Source organism: Triturus cristatus, chromosome 11 (genome assembly GCF_964204655.1).
Source record: "Triturus cristatus chromosome 11, aTriCri1.1, whole genome shotgun sequence".
NCBI classification, from domain to species: Eukaryota; Metazoa; Chordata; class Amphibia; order Caudata; family Salamandridae; genus Triturus; species Triturus cristatus.
Genome location: NC_140594.1, coordinates 936,478,834 through 936,494,629, shown reverse-complemented (window position 1 = coordinate 936,494,629; position 15,796 = coordinate 936,478,834). Strand labels below are relative to the sequence as shown.

General features: G+C 36.8%; 2 long non-coding RNA genes across 2 annotated transcripts in view; both read right to left on the bottom strand.

Moving 5' to 3' along the window:
• The window catches only part of LOC146785664 (uncharacterized), a 54,590-nt gene extending 47,361 nt beyond the window's left edge, over positions 1-7,229 (bottom strand). The window contains exons 1-15 of the long non-coding RNA XR_014970734.1: positions 7,139-7,229; positions 6,627-6,749; positions 6,115-6,238; positions 5,607-5,725; positions 5,099-5,217; positions 4,591-4,709; positions 4,083-4,201; positions 3,575-3,693; positions 3,063-3,186; positions 2,555-2,673; positions 2,047-2,165; positions 1,539-1,657; positions 1,031-1,149; positions 523-641; positions 14-167 (exon numbers count right to left, since the gene is read on the bottom strand). This is a non-coding gene — a long non-coding RNA (uncharacterized LOC146785664). The remainder of the gene's footprint in view (positions 1-13; positions 168-522; positions 642-1,030; positions 1,150-1,538; positions 1,658-2,046; positions 2,166-2,554; positions 2,674-3,062; positions 3,187-3,574; positions 3,694-4,082; positions 4,202-4,590; positions 4,710-5,098; positions 5,218-5,606; positions 5,726-6,114; positions 6,239-6,626; positions 6,750-7,138) is intronic.
• A 1,949-nt stretch (positions 7,230-9,178) lies between these two features.
• On the bottom strand, positions 9,179-14,407 carry LOC146785663 (uncharacterized). Its single transcript, XR_014970742.1, has 11 exons — positions 14,285-14,407; positions 13,773-13,896; positions 13,265-13,383; positions 12,757-12,875; positions 12,244-12,367; positions 11,734-11,855; positions 11,224-11,378; positions 10,713-10,834; positions 10,203-10,324; positions 9,691-9,813; positions 9,179-9,302 (listed from the first exon to the last, which is right to left on the bottom strand). It is a non-coding gene; the product is annotated as an uncharacterized LOC146785663 (long non-coding RNA).
• Between the last annotated feature and the right edge of the window lie 1,389 nt (positions 14,408-15,796).

Genomic DNA, 15,796 nt, shown 5'->3' with positions numbered 1-15,796 from the left:
GAGTTTTACTTGCCTTGCATATTGGTAAAATGATGCCGTATGCCGGAAGACTTCCTTTTTTTTTTTCTTCAGTCTCGTCAATTCAGAGAAACTCGGTTGTGAAACACTGCCACCTCTGGTCATTCAGTATAATTTGCAGATGGAAAAGTCCACTGTTAGCACATTTTCTATAAGCAATACAAAAAAAATCTTGATTTTTAGAAAGCGTAAACAGATCAATACTATGGAGTCTTTTATTGTGAAAATCAACAGCTCATTAGAAATTCAAATCTCAATTTTAGTTTTTAACCTCACATACTTCTCTGCAACATTGCTAGTTCCAGGATATAAAGCAGGCTTTAGTAGCGTTGGAGGCAGCCAGGCTTTTATGAACTATCATGACCAACACAATGTGATCCATATTACTCTCATCTTGACAGAAATTATGTTCAGGCACAGTCTCCCACTATAAGGTAGTGAGGACATGCTGATGCTGTGAGCGTCTTTTTAATGCATAAAGGAATTATTGTGAGTTTTACTTGCCTTATAAATTGGTAAAATGATCCCGTATGCCGGAAGACTTCCTTTTTTTTTTCTTCAGTCTCGGCAATTCAGAGAAACTAGGTTGTGAAACACTGCCACCTCTGGTCATTCAGTATAATCTGCAGATGGAAAAGTCCACTGTTAGCACATTTTCTATAAGCAATACAAAAAAAATCTTGATGATTAGAAAGCGTAAACAGATCAATACTATGGAGTCTTTTATTGTGAAAATCAACAGCTCATTAGAAAATCAAATCTCAATTTTAGTTTTTAACCTCACATACTTCTCTGCAACATTGCTAGCTCCAGGATATAAAGCAGGCTTTAGTAGCATTGGAGGCAGCCAGGCTTTTATGAGCTATCATGACCAACACAATGTGATCCATATTACTTTCATCTTGACAGAAATTATGTTCAGGCTCAGTCTCCCACTGTAAGGTAGTGAGGACATGCTGATGCTGTGAGCGTCTTTTTAATGCATAAAGGAATTATTGTGAGTTTTACTTGCCTTATAAATTGGTAAAATGATCCCGTATGCCGGAAGACTTCCTTTTTTTTTTCTTCAGTCTCGGCAATTCAGAGAAACTAGGTTGTGAAACACTGCCACCTCTGGTCATTCAGTATAATCTGCAGATGGAAAAGTCCACTGTTAGCACATTTTCTATAAGCAATACAAAAAAAATCTTGATGATTAGAAAGCGTAAACAGATCAATACTATGGAGTCTTTTATTGTGAAAATCAACAGCTCATTAGAAATTCAAATCTCAATTTTAGTTTTTAACCTCACATACTTCTCTGCAACATTGCTAGTTCCAGGATATAAAGCAGGCTTTAGTAGCGTTGGAGGCAGCCAGGCTTTTATGAACTATCATGACCAACACAATGTGATCCATATTACTCTCATCTTGACAGAAATTATGTTCAGGCACAGTCTCCCACTATAAGGTAGTGAGGACATGCTGATGCTGTGAGCGTCTTTTTAATGCATAAAGGAATTATTGTGAGTTTTACTTGCCTTATAAATTGGTAAAATGATCCCGTATGCCGGAAGACTTCCTTTTTTTTTTCTTCAGTCTCGGCAATTCAGAGAAACTAGGTTGTGAAACACTGCCACCTCTGGTCATTCAGTATAATCTGCAGATGGAAAAGTCCACTGTTAGCACATTTTCTATAAGCAATACAAAAAAAATCTTGATTTTTAGAAAGCGTAAACAGATCAATACTATGGAGTCTTTTATTGTGAAAATCAACAGCTCATTAGAAAATCAAATCTCAATTTTAGTTTTTAACCTCACATACTTCTCTGCAACATTGCTAGCTCCAGGATATAAAGCAGGCTTTAGTAGCATTGGAGGCAGCCAGGCTTTTATGAGCTATCATGACCAACACAATGTGATCCATATTACTGTCATCTTGACAGAAATTATGTTCAGGCACAGTCTCCCACTGTAAGGTAGTGAGGACATGCTGATGCTGTGAGCGTCTTTTTAATGCATAAAGGAATTATTGTGAGTTTTACTTGCCTTATAAATTGGTAAAATGATCCCGTATGCCGGAAGACTTCCTTTTTTTTTTCTTCAGTCTCGGCAATTCAGAGAAACTAGGTTGTGAAACACTGCCACCTCTGGTCATTCAGTATAATCTGCAGATGGAAAAGTCCACTGTTAGCACATTTTCTATAAGCAATACAAAAAAAATCTTGATGATTAGAAAGCGTAAACAGATCAATACTATGGAGTCTTTTATTGTGAAAATCAACAGCTCATTAGAAATTCAAATCTCAATTTTAGTTTTTAACCTCACATACTTCTCTGCAACATTGCTAGTTCCAGGATATAAAGCAGGCTTTAGTAGCGTTGGAGGCAGCCAGGCTTTTATGAACTATCATGACCAACACAATGTGATCCATATTACTCTCATCTTGACAGAAATTATGTTCAGGCACAGTCTCCCACTATAAGGTACTGAGGACATGCTGATGCTGTGAGCGTCTTTTTAATGCATAAAGGAATTATTGTGAGTTTTACTTGCCTTATAAATTGGTAAAATGATCCCGTATGCCGGAAGACTTCCTTTTTTTTTTCTTCAGTCTCGGCAATTCAGAGAAACTAGGTTGTGAAACACTGCCACCTCTGGTCATTCAGTATAATCTGCAGATGGAAAAGTCCACTGTTAGCACATTTTCTATAAGCAATACAAAAAAAATCTTGATTTTTAGAAAGCGTAAACAGATCAATACTATGGAGTCTTTTATTGTGAAAATCAACAGCTCATTAGAAAATCAAATCTCAATTTTAGTTTTTAACCTCACATACTTCTCTGCAACATTGCTAGCTCCAGGATATAAAGCAGGCTTTAGTAGCGTTGGAGGCAGCCAGGCTTTTATGAACTATCATGACCAACACAATGTGATCCATATTACTTTCATCTTGACAGAAATTATGTTCAGGCACAGTCTCCCACTGTAAGGTAGTGAGGACATGCTGATGCTGTGAGCGTCTTTTTAATGCATAAAGGAATTATTGTGAGTTTTACTTGCCTTATAAATTGGTAAAATGATGCCGTATGCCGGAAGACTTCCTTTTTTTTTTTTGTTCTTCAGTCTCGGCAATTCAGAGAAACTCGGTTGTGAAACACTGCCACCTCTGGTCATTCAGTATAATCTGTAGATGGAAAAGTCCACTGTTAGCACATTTTCTATAAGCAATACAAAAAAATCTTGATTTTTAGAAAGGGTAAACAGATCAATACTATGGAGTCTTTTATTGTGAAAATCAACAGCTCATTAGAAAATCAAATCTCAATTTTAGTTTTTAACCTCACATACTTCTCTGCAACATTGCTAGCTCCAGGATATAAAGCAGGCTTTAGCAGCATTGGAGGCAGCCAGGCTTTTATGAACTATCATGACCAACACAATGTGATCCATATTACTCTCATCTTGACAGAAATTATGTTCAGGCACAGTCTCCCACTATAAGGTAGTGAGGACATGCTGATGCTGTGAGCGTCTTTTTAATGCATAAAGGAATTATTGTGAGTTTTACTTGCCTTATAAATTGGTAAAATGATCCCGTATGCCGGAAGACTTCCTTTTTTTTTTCTTCAGTCTCGGCAATTCAGAGAAACTAGGTTGTGAAACACTGCCACCTCTGGTCATTCAGTATAATCTGCAGATGGAAAAGTCCACTGTTAGCACATTTTCTATAAGCAATACAAAAAAAATCTTGATTTTTAGAAAGCGTAAACAGATCAATACTATGGAGTCTTTTATTGTGAAAATCAACAGCTCATTAGAAAATCAAATCTCAATTTTAGTTTTTAACCTCACATACTTCTCTGCAACATTGCTAGCTCCAGGATATAAAGCAGGCTTTAGTAGCATTGGAGGCAGCCAGGCTTTTATGAGCTATCATGACCAACACAATGTGATCCATATTACTTTCATCTTGACAGAAATTATGTTCAGGCTCAGTCTCCCACTGTAAGGTAGTGAGGACATGCTGATGCTGTGAGCGTCTTTTTAATGCATAAAGGAATTATTGTGAGTTTTACTTGCCTTATAAATTGGTAAAATGATCCCGTATGCCGGAAGACTTCCTTTTTTTTTTCTTCAGTCTCGGCAATTCAGAGAAACTAGGTTGTGAAACACTGCCACCTCTGGTCATTCAGTATAATCTGCAGATGGAAAAGTCCACTGTTAGCACATTTTCTATAAGCAATACAAAAAAAATCTTGATGATTAGAAAGCGTAAACAGATCAATACTATGGAGTCTTTTATTGTGAAAATCAACAGCTCATTAGAAATTCAAATCTCAATTTTAGTTTTTAACCTCACATACTTCTCTGCAACATTGCTAGTTCCAGGATATAAAGCAGGCTTTAGTAGCGTTGGAGGCAGCCAGGCTTTTATGAACTATCATGACCAACACAATGTGATCCATATTACTCTCATCTTGACAGAAATTATGTTCAGGCACAGTCTCCCACTATAAGGTAGTGAGGACATGCTGATGCTGTGAGCGTCTTTTTAATGCATAAAGGAATTATTGTGAGTTTTACTTGCCTTATAAATTGGTAAAATGATCCCGTATGCCGGAAGACTTCCTTTTTTTTTTCTTCAGTCTCGGCAATTCAGAGAAACTAGGTTGTGAAACACTGCCACCTCTGGTCATTCAGTATAATCTGCAGATGGAAAAGTCCACTGTTAGCACATTTTCTATAAGCAATACAAAAAAAATCTTGATTTTTAGAAAGCGTAAACAGATCAATACTATGGAGTCTTTTATTGTGAAAATCAACAGCTCATTAGAAAATCAAATCTCAATTTTAGTTTTTAACCTCACATACTTCTCTGCAACATTGCTAGCTCCAGGATATAAAGCAGGCTTTAGTAGCATTGGAGGCAGCCAGGCTTTTATGAGCTATCATGACCAACACAATGTGATCCATATTACTGTCATCTTGACAGAAATTATGTTCAGGCACAGTCTCCCACTGTAAGGTAGTGAGGACATGCTGATGCTGTGAGCGTCTTTTTAATGCATAAAGGAATTATTGTGAGTTTTACTTGCCTTATAAATTGGTAAAATGATCCCGTATGCCGGAAGACTTCCTTTTTTTTTTCTTCAGTCTCGGCAATTCAGAGAAACTAGGTTGTGAAACACTGCCACCTCTGGTCATTCAGTATAATCTGCAGATGGAAAAGTCCACTGTTAGCACATTTTCTATAAGCAATACAAAAAAAATCTTGATGATTAGAAAGCGTAAACAGATCAATACTATGGAGTCTTTTATTGTGAAAATCAACAGCTCATTAGAAATTCAAATCTCAATTTTAGTTTTTAACCTCACATACTTCTCTGCAACATTGCTAGTTCCAGGATATAAAGCAGGCTTTAGTAGCGTTGGAGGCAGCCAGGCTTTTATGAACTATCATGACCAACACAATGTGATCCATATTACTCTCATCTTGACAGAAATTATGTTCAGGCACAGTCTCCCACTATAAGGTACTGAGGACATGCTGATGCTGTGAGCGTCTTTTTAATGCATAAAGGAATTATTGTGAGTTTTACTTGCCTTATAAATTGGTAAAATGATCCCGTATGCCGGAAGACTTCCTTTTTTTTTTCTTCAGTCTCGGCAATTCAGAGAAACTAGGTTGTGAAACACTGCCACCTCTGGTCATTCAGTATAATCTGCAGATGGAAAAGTCCACTGTTAGCACATTTTCTATAAGCAATACAAAAAAAATCTTGATTTTTAGAAAGCGTAAACAGATCAATACTATGGAGTCTTTTATTGTGAAAATCAACAGCTCATTAGAAAATCAAATCTCAATTTTAGTTTTTAACCTCACATACTTCTCTGCAACATTGCTAGCTCCAGGATATAAAGCAGGCTTTAGTAGCGTTGGAGGCAGCCAGGCTTTTATGAACTATCATGACCAACACAATGTGATCCATATTACTTTCATCTTGACAGAAATTATGTTCAGGCACAGTCTCCCACTGTAAGGTAGTGAGGACATGCTGATGCTGTGAGCGTCTTTTTAATGCATAAAGGAATTATTGTGAGTTTTACTTGCCTTATAAATTGGTAAAATGATGCCGTATGCCGGAAGACTTCCTTTTTTTTTTTTGTTCTTCAGTCTCGGCAATTCAGAGAAACTCGGTTGTGAAACACTGCCACCTCTGGTCATTCAGTATAATCTGTAGATGGAAAAGTCCACTGTTAGCACATTTTCTATAAGCAATACAAAAAAATCTTGATTTTTAGAAAGGGTAAACAGATCAATACTATGGAGTCTTTTATTGTGAAAATCAACAGCTCATTAGAAAATCAAATCTCAATTTTAGTTTTTAACCTCACATACTTCTCTGCAACATTGCTAGCTCCAGGATATAAAGCAGGCTTTAGCAGCATTGGAGGCAGCCAGGCTTTTATGAGCTATCATGACCAACACAATGTGATCCATATTACTTTCATCTTGACAGAAATTATGTTCAGGCACAGTCTCCCACTGTAAGGTAGTGAGGACATGCTGATGCTGTGAGCGTCTTTTTAATGCATAAAGGAATTATTGTGAGTTTTACTTGCCTTATAAATTGGTAAAATGATGCCGTATGCCGGAAGACTTCCTTTTTTTTTTTGTTCTTCAGTCTCGGCAATTCAGAGAAACTCGGTTGTGAAACACTGCCACCTCTGGTCATTCAGTATAATCTGTAGATGGAAAAGTCCACTGTTAGCACATTTTCTATAAGCAATACAAAAAAAATCTTGATTTTTAGAAAGCGTAAACAGATCAATACTATGGAGTCTTTTATTGTGAAAATCAACAGCTCATTAGAAATTCAAATCTCAATTTTAGTTTTTAACCTCACATACTTCTCTGCAACATTGCTAGTTCCAGGATATAAAGCAGGCTTTAGTAGCGTTGGAGGCAGCCAGGCTTTTATGAACTATCATGACCAACACAATGTGATCCATATTACTCTCATCTTGACAGAAATTATGTTCAGGCACAGTCTCCCACTATAAGGTAGTGAGGACATGCTGATGCTGTGAGCGTCTTTTTAATGCATAAAGGAATTATTGTGAGTTTTACTTGCCTTATAAATTGGTAAAATGATCCCGTATGCCGGAAGACTTCCTTTTTTTTTTCTTCAGTCTCGGCAATTCAGAGAAACTAGGTTGTGAAACACTGCCACCTCTGGTCATTCAGTATAATCTGCAGATGGAAAAGTCCACTGTTAGCACATTTTCTATAAGCAATACAAAAAAAATCTTGATTTTTAGAAAGCGTAAACAGATCAATACTATGGAGTCTTTTATTGTGAAAATCAACAGCTCATTAGAAAATCAAATCTCAATTTTAGTTTTTAACCTCACATACTTCTCTGCAACATTGCTAGCTCCAGGATATAAAGCAGGCTTTAGTAGCGTTGGAGGCAGCCAGGCTTTTATGAACTATCATGACCAACACAATGTGATCCATATTACTTTCATCTTGACAGAAATTATGTTCAGGCACAGTCTCCCACTGTAAGGTAGTGAGGACATGCTGATGCTGTGAGCGTCTTTTTAATGCATAAAGGAATTATTGTGAGTTTTACTTGCCTTATAAATTGGTAAAATGATGCCGTATGCCGGAAGACTTCCTTTTTTTTTTTTGTTCTTCAGTCTCGGCAATTCAGAGAAACTCGGTTGTGAAACACTGCCACCTCTGGTCATTCAGTATAATCTGTAGATGGAAAAGTCCACTGTTAGCACATTTTCTATAAGCAATACAAAAAAATCTTGATTTTTAGAAAGGGTAAACAGATCAATACTATGGAGTCTTTTATTGTGAAAATCAACAGCTCATTAGAAAATCAAATCTCAATTTTAGTTTTTAACCTCACATACTTCTCTGCAACATTGCTAGCTCCAGGATATAAAGCAGGCTTTAGCAGCATTGGAGGCAGCCAGGCTTTTATGAGCTATCATGACCAACACAATGTGATCCATATTACTTTCATCTTGACAGAAATTATGTTCAGGCACAGTCTCCCACTGTAAGGTAGTGAGGACATGCTGATGCTGTGAGCGTCTTTTTAATGCATAAAGGAATTATTGTGAGTTTTACTTGCCTTATAAATTGGTAAAATGATGCCGTATGCCGGAAGACTTCCTTTTTTTTTTTGTTCTTCAGTCTCGGCAATTCAGAGAAACTCGGTTGTGAAACACTGCCACCTCTGGTCATTCAGTATAATCTGTAGATGGAAAAGTCCACTGTTAGCACATTTTCTATAAGCAATACAAAAAAAATCTTGATTTTTAGAAAGCGTAAACAGATCAATACTATGGAGTCTTTTATTGTGAAAATCAACAGCTCATTAGAAATTCAAATCTCAATTTTAGTTTTTAACCTCACATACTTCTCTGCAACATTGCTAGTTCCAGGATATAAAGCAGGCTTTAGTAGCGTTGGAGGCAGCCAGGCTTTTATGAACTATCATGACCAACACAATGTGATCCATATTACTCTCATCTTGACAGAAATTATGTTCAGGCACAGTCTCCCACTATAAGGTAGTGAGGACATGCTGATGCTGTGAGCGTCTTTTTAATGCATAAAGGAATTATTGTGAGTTTTACTTGCCTTATAAATTGGTAAAATGATCCCGTATGCCGGAAGACTTCTTTTTTTTTTTCTTCAGTCTCGGCAATTCAGAGAAACTAGGTTGTGAAACACTGCCACCTCTGGTCATTCAGTATAATCTGCAGATGGAAAAGTCCACTGTTAGCACATTTTCTATAAGCAATACAAAAAAAATCTTGATTTTTAGAAAGCGTAAACAGATCAATACTATGGAGTCTTTTATTGTGAAAATCAACAGCTCATTAGAAAATCAAATCTCAATTTTAGTTTTTAACCTCACATACTTCTCTGCAACATTGCTAGCTCCAGGATATAAAGCAGGCTTTAGTAGCGTTGGAGGCAGCCAGGCTTTTATGAACTATCATGACCAACACAATGTGATCCATATTACTTTCATCTTGACAGAAATTATGTTCAGGCACAGTCTCCCACTGTAAGGTAGTGAGGACATGCTGATGCTGTGAGCGTCTTTTTAATGCATAAAGGAATTATTGTGAGTTTTACTTGCCTTATAAATTGGTAAAATGATGCCGTATGCCGGAAGACTTCCTTTTTTTTTTTTGTTCTTCAGTCTCGGCAATTCAGAGAAACTCGGTTGTGAAACACTGCCACCTCTGGTCATTCAGTATAATCTGTAGATGGAAAAGTCCACTGTTAGCACATTTTCTATAAGCAATACAAAAAAATCTTGATTTTTAGAAAGGGTAAACAGATCAATACTATGGAGTCTTTTATTGTGAAAATCAACAGCTCATTAGAAAATCAAATCTCAATTTTAGTTTTTAACCTCACATACTTCTCTGCAACATTGCTAGCTCCAGGATATAAAGCAGGCTTTAGCAGCATTGGAGGCAGCCAGGCTTTTATGAGCTATCATGACCAACACAATGTGATCCATATTACTTTCATCTTGACAGAAATTATGTTCAGGCACAGTCTCCCACTGTAAGGTAGTGAGGACATGCTGATGCTGTGAGCGTCTTTTTAATGCATAAAGGAATTATTGTGAGTTTTACTTGCCTTATAAATTGGTAAAATGATGCCGTATGCCGGAAGACTTCCTTTTTTTTTTTGTTCTTCAGTCTCGGCAATTCAGAGAAACTCGGTTGTGAAACACTGCCACCTCTGGTCATTCAGTATAATCTGTAGATGGAAAAGTCCACTGTTAGCACATTTTCTATAAGCAATACAAAAAAAATCTTGATTTTTAGAAAGCGTAAACAGATCAATACTATGGAGTCTTTTATTGTGAAAATCAACAGCTCATTAGAAAATCAAATCTCAATTTTAGTTTTTAACCTCACATACTTCTCTGCAACATTGCTAGTTCCAGGATATAAAGCAGGCTTTAGTAGCGTTGGAGGCAGCCAGACTTTTATGAACTATCATGACCAACACAATGTGATCCATATTACTCTCATCTTGATAGAAATTATGTTCAGGCACAGTCTCCCACTGTAAGGTAGTGAGGACATGCTGATGCTGTGAGCGTCTTTTTAATGCATAAAGGAATTATTGTGAGTTTTACTTGCCTTGCATATTGGTAAAATGATGCCGTATGCCGGAAGACTTCCTTTTTTTTTTTTTCTTCAGTCTCGGCAATTCAGAGAAACTCGGTTGTGAAACACTGCCACCTCTGGTCATTCAGTATAATCTGTAGATGGAAAAGTCCACTGTTAGCACATTTTCTATAAGCAATCCAAAAAAATCTTGATTTTTAGAAAGGGTAAACAGATCAATACTATGGAGTCTTTTATTGTGAAAATCAACAGCTCATTAGAAAATCAAATCTCAATTTTAGTTTTTAACCTCACATACTTCTCTGCAACATTGCTAGCTCCAGGATATAAAGCAGGCTTTAGTAGCATTGGAGGCAGCCAGGCTTTTATGAGCTATCATGACCAACACAATGTGATCCATATTACTTTCATCTTGACAGAAATTATGTTCAGGCACAGTCTCCCACTGTAAGGTAGTGAGGACATGCTGATGCTGTGAGCGTCTTTTTAATGCATAAAGGAATTATTGTGAGTTTTACTTGCCTTATAAATTGGTAAAATGATGCCGTATGCCGGAAGACTTCCTTTTTTTTTTGTTCTTCAGTCTCGGCAATTCAGAGAAACTCGGTTGTGAAACACTGCCACCTCTGGTCATTCAGTATAATCTGTAGATGGAAAAGTCCACTGTTAGCACATTTTCTATAAGCAATACAAAAAAAATCTTGATTTTTAGAAAGCGTAAACAGATCAATACTATGGAGTCTTTTATTGTGAAAATCAACAGCTCATTAGAAATTCAAATCTCAATTTTAGTTTTTAACCTCACATACTTCTCTGCAACATTGCTAGTTCCAGGATATAAAGCAGGCTTTAGTAGCGTTGGAGGCAGCCAGGCTTTTATGAACTATCATGACCAACACAATGTGATCCATATTACTTTCATCTTGACAGAAATTATGTTCAGGCACAGTCTCCCACTATAAGGTAGTGAGGACATGCTGATGCTGTGAGCGTCTTTTTAATGCATAAAGGAATTATTGTGAGTTTTACTTGCCTTGCATATTGGTAAAATGATGCCGTATGCCGGAAGACTTCCTTTTTTTTGTTTCTTCAGTCTCGGCAATTCAGAGAAACTCGGTTGTGAAACACTGCCACCTCTGGTCATTCAGTATAATTTGCAGATGGAAAAGTCCACTGTTAGCACATTTTCTATAAGCAATACAAAAAAAATCTTGATTTTTAGAAAGCGTAAACAGATCAATACTATGGAGTCTTTTATTGTGAAAATCAACAGCTCATTAGAAAATCAAATCTCAATTTTAGTTTTTAACCTCACATACTTCTCTGCAACATTGCTAGTTCCAGGATATAAAGCAGGCTTTAGTAGCGTTGGAGGCAGCCAGACTTTTATGAACTATCATGACCAACACAATGTGATCCATATTACTCTCATCTTGATAGAAATTATGTTCAGGCACAGTCTCCCACTGTAAGGTAGTGAGGACATGCTGATGCTGTGAGCGTCTTTTTAATGCATAAAGGAATTATTGTGAGTTTTACTTGCCTTGCATATTGGTAAAATGATGCCGTATGCCGGAAGACTTCCTTTTTTTTTTTTTCTTCAGTCTCGGCAATTCAGAGAAACTCGGTTGTGAAACACTGCCACCTCTGGTCATTCAGTATAATCTGTAGATGGAAAAGTCCACTGTTAGCACATTTTCTATAAGCAATACAAAAAAATCTTGATTTTTAGAAAGCGTAAACAGATCAATACTATGGAGCCTTTTATTGTGAAAATCAACAGCTCATTAGAAAATCAAATCTCAATTTTAGTTTTTAACCTCACATACTTCTCTGCAACATTGCTAGTTCCAGGATATAAAGCAGGCTTTAGTAGCGTTGGAGGCAGCCAGGCTTTTATGAACTATCATGACCAACACAATGTGATCCATATTACTTTCATCTTGACAGAAATTATGTTCAGGCACAGTCTCCCACTGTAAGGTAGTGAGGACATGCTGATGCTGTGAGCGTCTTTTTAATGCATAAAGGAATTATTGTGAGTTAAACTTGCCTTGTATATTGGTAAAATGATGCCGTATGCCGGAAGACTTCCTTTTTTTTTTTTGTTCTTCAGTCTCGGCAATTCAGAGAAACTCGGTTGTGAAACACTGCCACCTCTGGTCATTCAGTATAATCTGTAGATGGAAAAGTCCACTGTTAGCACATTTTCTATAAGCAATACAAAAAAAATCTTGATTTTTAGAAAGCGTAAACAGATCAATACTATGGAGTCTTTTATTGTGAAAATCAACAGCTCATTAGAAAATCAAATCTCAATTTTAGTTTTTAACCTCACATACTTCTCTGCAACATTGCTAGCTCCAGGATATAAAGCAGGCTTTAGTAGCATTGGAGGCAGCCAGGCTTTTATGAGCTATCATGACCAACACAATGTGATCCATATTACTTTCATCTTGACAGAAATTATGTTCAGGCACAGTCTCCCACTGTAAGGTAGTGAGGACATGCTGATGCTGTGAGCGTCTTTTTAATGCATAAAGGAATTATTGTGAGTTTTACTTGCCTTATAAATTGGTAAAATGATCCCGTATGCCGGAAGACTTCCTTTTTTTTTTCTTCAGTCTCGGCAATTCAGAGAAACTAGGTTGTGAAACACTGCCACCTCTGGTCATTCAGTATAATCTGCAGATGGAAAAGTCCACTGTTAGCACATTTTCTATAAGCAATACAAAAAAAATCTTGATGATTAGAAAGCGTAAACAGATCAATACTATGGAGTCTTTTATTGTGAAAATCAACAGCTCATTAGAAATTCAAATCTCAATTTTAGTTTTTAACCTCACATACTTCTCTGCAACATTGCTAGTTCCAGGATATAAAGCAGGCTTTAGTAGCGTTGGAGGCAGCCAGGCTTTTATGAACTATCATGACCAACACAATGTGATCCATATTACTCTCATCTTGACAGAAATTATGTTCAGGCACAGTCTCCCACTATAAGGTAGTGAGGACATGCTGATGCTGTGAGCGTCTTTTTAATGCATAAAGGAATTATTGTGAGTTTTACTTGCCTTATAAATTGGTAAAATGATCCCGTATGCCGGAAGACTTCCTTTTTTTTTTCTTCAGTCTCGGCAATTCAGAGAAACTAGGTTGTGAAACACTGCCACCTCTGGTCATTCAGTATAATCTGCAGATGGAAAAGTCCACTGTTAGCACATTTTCTATAAGCAATACAAAAAAAATCTTGATTTTTAGAAAGCGTAAACAGATCAATACTATGGAGTCTTTTATTGTGAAAATCAACAGCTCATTAGAAAATCAAATCTCAATTTTAGTTTTTAACCTCACATACTTCTCTGCAACATTGCTAGCTCCAGGATATAAAGCAGGCTTTAGTAGCGTTGGAGGCAGCCAGGCTTTTATGAACTATCATGACCAACACAATGTGATCCATATTACTTTCATCTTGACAGAAATTATGTTCAGGCACAGTCTCCCACTGTAAGGTAGTGAGGACATGCTGATGCTGTGAGCGTCTTTTTAATGCATAAAGGAATTATTGTGAGTTTTACTTGCCTTATAAATTGGTAAAATGATGCCGTATGCCGGAAGACTTCCTTTTTTTTTTTTGTTCTTCAGTCTCGGCAATTCAGAGAAACTCGGTTGTGAAACACTGCCACCTCTGGTCATTCAGTATAATCTGTAGATGGAAAAGTCCACTGTTAGCACATTTTCTATAAGCAATACAAAAAAATCTTGATTTTTAGAAAGGGTAAACAGATCAATACTATGGAGTCTTTTATTGTGAAAATCAACAGCTCATTAGAAAATCAAATCTCAATTTTAGTTTTTAACCTCACATACTTCTCTGCAACATTGCTAGCTCCAGGATATAAAGCAGGCTTTAGCAGCATTGGAGGCAGCCAGGCTTTTATGAGCTATCATGACCAACACAATGTGATCCATATTACTTTCATCTTGACAGAAATTATGTTCAGGCACAGTCTCCCACTGTAAGGTAGTGAGGACATGCTGATGCTGTGAGCGTCTTTTTAATGCATAAAGGAATTATTGTGAGTTTTACTTGCCTTATAAATTGGTAAAATGATGCCGTATGCCGGAAGACTTCCTTTTTTTTTTTGTTCTTCAGTCTCGGCAATTCAGAGAAACTCGGTTGTGAAACACTGCCACCTCTGGTCATTCAGTATAATCTGTAGATGGAAAAGTCCACTGTTAGCACATTTTCTATAAGCAATACAAAAAAAATCTTGATGATTAGAAAGCGTAAACAGATCAATACTATGGAGTCTTTTATTGTGAAAATCAACAGCTCATTAGAAATTCAAATCTCAATTTTAGTTTTTAACCTCACATACTTCTCTGCAACATTGCTAGTTCCAGGATATAAAGCAGGCTTTAGTAGCGTTGGAGGCAGCCAGGCTTTTATGAACTATCATGACCAACACAATGTGATCCATATTACTCTCATCTTGACAGAAATTATGTTCAGGCACAGTCTCCCACTATAAGGTAGTGAGGACATGCTGATGCTGTGAGCGTCTTTTTAATGCATAAAGGAATTATTGTGAGTTTTACTTGCCTTGCATATTGGTAAAATGATGCCGTATGCCGGAAGACTTCCTTTTTTTTGTTTCTTCAGTCTCGGCAATTCAGAGAAACTCGGTTGTGAAACACTGCCACCTCTGGTCATTCAGTATAATTTGCAGATGGAAAAGTCCACTGTTAGCACATTTTCTATAAGCAATACAAAAAAAATCTTGATTTTTAGAAAGCGTAAACAGATCAATACTATGGGGTCTTTTATTGTGAAAATCAACAGCTCATTAGAAAATCAAATCTCAATTTTAGTTTTTAACCTCACATACTTCTCTGCAACATTGCTAGCTCCAGGATATAAAGCAGGCTTTAGTAGCATTGGAGGCAGCCAGGCTTTTATGAGCTATCATGACCAACACAATGTGATCCATATTACTTTCATCTTGACAGAAATTATGTTCAGGCACAGTCTCCCACTGTAAGGTAGTGAGGACATGCTGATGCTGTGAGCGTCTTTTTAATGCATAAAGGAATTATTGTGAGTTTTACTTGCCTTATAAATTGGTAAAATGATGCCGTATGCCGGAAGACTTCCTTTTTTTTTTGTTCTTCAGTCTCGGCAATTCAGAGAAACTCGGTTGTGAAACACTGCCACCTCTGGTCATTCAGTATAATCTGTAGATGGAAAAGTCCACTGTTAGCACATTTTCTATAAGCAATACAAAAAAAATCTTGATTTTTAGAAAGCGTAAACAGATCAATACTATGGAGTCTTTTATTGTGAAAATCAACAGCTCATTAGAAATTCAAATCTCAATTTTAGTTTTTAACCTCACATACTTCTCTGCAACATTGCTAGTTCCAGGATATAAAGCAGGCTTTAGTAGCGTTGGAGGCAGCCAGGCTTTTATGAACTATCATGACCAACACAATGTGATCCATATTACTTTCATCTTGACAGAAATTATGTTCAGGCACAGTCTCCCACTGTAAGGTAGTGAGGACATGCTGATGCTGTGAGCGTCTTTTTAATGCATAAAGGA